We start from the raw sequence: 4096 nt of genomic DNA, 5'->3' as shown, positions 1-4096 counted from the left end.
TTCAGTAATTTCAAAAATCTAGCTATTTTAGCACAAGTTCAAGTTGTTGTATTGGCTCACGCCGAGATGCCTGGATATCCTTTTACAATAACCCTCGACTTCGAAACTTTAACCCAGCAAATTTTATCGTGTTGTCGTGGATTTTCCCATCAACTACTCCGGAGTTTCACATCCGAGTTCCCGGGTTCCTGAGCGAGCTCATTTAACCAACCTCACACACCACGTGGGGTCATGCGGCTAGGGATTAAAGCTAATCCCCCACTTGGTTATCTTAATCATTAATTAAAAAATAACTAGGTAATTCAACAGCGTGCCAACAAATTTTGGTATGTCACTTCCATGCCACATGCACGTCTTGCATGATGTCCACATCACGATTATGTAAATAGCCACGTCATCTTAGCACCATGTCCCCGAATGACCTCAACTCTAACATCACTCATTTTACACAAAGAAAGTATGTAATTATCCTAGAAATTGGCACAATGAATTTTTTTTACAGGGTAAACCTTTTCACAAATTTTGAAACCATCATTCTTTATAATATTTTCTCGAGTTATCTAGCTAGTTATGTTACTTATTCGAGACAATTAGCTCTTATTGAATCTACTTTTCCCATGAATTTTTTTTTTTCACAATTTTTTTTATTCTTCTTTCCGTACTCTTCGAATCTATGCTTTTGTTGGAGTTAGGGTGAAGTCATGGGCATCAAGATATGTTTCTCCTTTTTTCTTAACTATTGATTTTCAATATTGTCTCTTGACAATATATTTTTGCATTAATTATCTATATATATATATTCAACTTTCATATCTATAATATATTTTTGCATTAATTATCTATATATATATATATTCAACTTTCATATCTATAGTTTAACATTTGCTTTAATAGAATGGTATAGCCTCTTGGATTTCACATCAATGTATTTTGTTTGGCATAGTCATAGACTTATGCAATTTTTTTCAAAATTAAAACTATACCACCATTGGCAATGACTCCCACATAAGTGAGCACGTGAGCATCATGTTGGCAATGACTACCAAAGAAGTGAGCAAGTGAGCATCATGTTGTCTTGAGTTTTGGCTTGGGTCCAGACCACAGGGAACCCTAGCCATTGTTGGATTCAATGATGTAGATTGCATCTAGATTGATGGACAATGGAGATTGATTAAGTGATGGTTAGGGTAACTCGGAGACTCGCAGGTACATTGTGTCTCGTGAAAGAATCTCTGCAGCTTCATTTCTAACCCTACTGGGGTTTTGTATCATTTCTTGAAGAGAATACCACCAAACTCTTGATGGCTTTGCTTGGGTAAACCATTTGTAATTTCAATAGGGTAGCTTTTATGAATATGGTGTGGCATACTATTGATGTGTGCGAAGCTTTTACTTCAAGAATTTGTGCATTCCTTCTTTGTGATGCTTGAAATTAAATTTTACTTCATTCCACTCTCAAATGTATGTGCTAATTAGTGCTTTGTTATTTCCATAGGTGTCTTAGTTCTCCACCAAGGATTTCTTGTCCTCGGCACTAGATTTTCACAAAGAAATTTGGAAGTAGTTCCATCCTATTTCAAATCCTTGGCTAACAATCTTTCTTTAAGTGAGATTCTCAAAACCCTAATTTCATTCTCTTCTTTGTTCAATGATTTTTGGATTTTTTATTTTTCCTTTCATTGCGAGGATTATTGTTAGGATGAAAAATATTTTTCCCTTATAGGAAAAATGACCACTTTGTGGAGGTAAAAAAGAAATATTTTAAAAACTTACACATAATTCCCCTTCTAATTCCCCTTCCCTTTTGATGGGTGATTTCCACCAAAAATACCATACACCTACCTTTTTGTTATCTTAATCAAACATATAATTTTTTATTTTTTTTTCCTTCCTTTTATGCAATCATAAATGACACTTATCAATCTAAAACATCCATATACCAACCACCCTAATACTTCTATCTCATTACTAGGTTAGGGTTTGTTTAGTGCTACAACCTAGGATGAACCCATAACTTTTTTCTATTATTTTTCTAATATCATTATGATTTTATTACTTTTCTCTATTATTTTTTTAATATCATTATGATTTTGTTAGTATCCTTCACTTTAGGTGGTGAAACAACCCTCTTCAAACACCTCGTAACATAATTCCTATGCTACCTATATAACAATCTTGTTTAAAGAATTTATTAACGAGATCATGATTTAAACCTAGGACATCAGGACTAGATATTGGATTAATGCACATCGGCTATACGTTCTTGGAATTATTTGGTATTAACTATTGCTTAAACCTGTGGTACCATAGGTTTAGTGTACCCTTCCTTTGACATGGTACTCCACTTGATAATTTCTCATGTCGAACTGGGCGAGCGAAAAATCCTTTGACACCTACCCACTACCCATGTAACGACCATATGGCTTGGAAACACTGTTCTTTCGACGGTGTGGATGAAAGGATTGGCTATGGACGGTGGGGATTGATTCTTCCAAACCCTAACTTCGCTTCATCCCTTGACCTACCCTTCCTCCTTCCTTTCAACCATTTGTTTGGCTTTTCTGGTGTTGTTGGTTTGTCGCGCGCTTGGAGGGGGGATACACAGCACTTTGGCAATTTGGAACATCTTCGTGGCGTCTCACAATGAGGTATGAATACCAATTATTACTGCAACTGTAATTTATTAGTTTGTTAAGATTCTTTGTTGCATTATATCATTTTCTGCTCCCTGTTTTATCTTGATTCAGTGGTAACTATGCTATTGGAGTAATTCCTTTGCTCGATTCATTTCCCATATTTAATTTTTTTCCATTGTTTCTTGCTTCGAACGTAAAATTTTCCAGGTTATCATGCTCACAAGGGTTTTTCAGTGGCACAGTGATCTTTTGTCGGTTCTGAGTTTCACTGTCGCCCCCTGGTGAAGAATTGGGATATTCCCTTTCCTTCCAGGTAGGCTTCCTTCACTGTGCACAACTAAGTAAGCTTCAATCTCGTTTTAATCACAGTGACACGCGAAGATAACCAGGAATCTCTGCATCGTTGTAGTTTTATTTTTATCTATTTTCTCCGGTTATATTTGAGTACAGGGAAGATGCCTCCTAAACCCTTTTACTGGCATAACCCTTTGCGTCCTTTATTATTTTATATCACAATTCTTGCTCAGGGTCTCCGTGTCTGGCACAGAAAAACGCCCTTGCTTTTCTTGCTTATAATATTACTTGGTCACCCCTGGTTCACGAGTCTTTCTTATTTTATTTTATTTTTAATTTATGGGTCGTCTCCAGTTTCTTTTGCTGGAAACATGCTTTATTTGGGAGGTGGAAATGCCCTGGCACTGTTTGTTTTGAGAAATCAATATTTAAGAGGGGACACGTTCTCCCTTAGATTCAATAATGGTCGTTCCCTTTTTACTACTTTGGTACTCACAATGGCACCTGAGCTATTATTCTCCTGTTGCTTGCTGTGAATTTACCGATTGCTTTTGCCTTCTCCCTTACCAATAATCGTTTATCTTAGGTAACCTATTCTCCTGTTGCTTGCTGTGAATTTACCTATTGCTTTTGCCTTCTCCCTTACCGAGAACCGTTTATCTTAGGTAACCAACGGAGTAATTATCTTGTTCTGATTAGTTGTTAGAGGAAACCCTCAATCACTTATACATATGTTATGCAATTGCTATACAGGTAAACTTCTTAGTTGGAGAGTGTTGTTGCTATCACCGTCCTACTCCAATTAGGGTTGCTATGGTCTTAGTTTCAAATTGAATCTCCAAAGTTAGGCATTTGACTCTGTTATATTCCAGCCCGTGGTTTTATTCTTGTAAAGAATTTATATCTATTTAGTTCTTGTTTTGATGGCTCAGCCACAACAGTTCAGGCAAGCCTTGGTGCTGATGTGCACTTATTGTATATACGCTTGAGGCTAAATTCATATTTGTTTTTTGAGTTATTTCACTTGTGTAGACTATAGAAGGATACGATATGTATCCTATTAGAATTATCATGGCGAAGGTATGGATGTTTATTCCAACTCAAATTCTTCATGGCTATTATGATTACTTTATAAATTACTTAGTATGGTTTATTTATTTTATTTA

At 36.0% G+C, this 4096-nt stretch overlaps 1 long non-coding RNA gene across 1 annotated transcript; it reads left to right on the top strand.

Moving 5' to 3' along the window:
* Positions 1 to 2462: 2462 nt before the first annotated feature.
* On the top strand, positions 2463 to 3870 carry LOC149255399 (uncharacterized). The gene is made up of 3 exons (XR_016266363.1): positions 2463 to 2648; positions 2844 to 2949; positions 3684 to 3870. It is a non-coding gene; the product is annotated as an uncharacterized LOC149255399 (long non-coding RNA).
* The last annotated feature ends 226 nt before the right edge of the window (positions 3871 to 4096 follow it).

The sequence above is a fragment of the Pinus tabuliformis genome, chromosome 7 (genome assembly GCF_031772625.1).
Source record: "Pinus tabuliformis cultivar Carrire ecotype Pingquan chromosome 7, CPIR1, whole genome shotgun sequence".
NCBI lineage: Eukaryota > Viridiplantae > Streptophyta > Pinopsida > Pinales > Pinaceae > Pinus > Pinus tabuliformis.
This window is presented reverse-complemented; position numbering and strand designations above follow the sequence as displayed.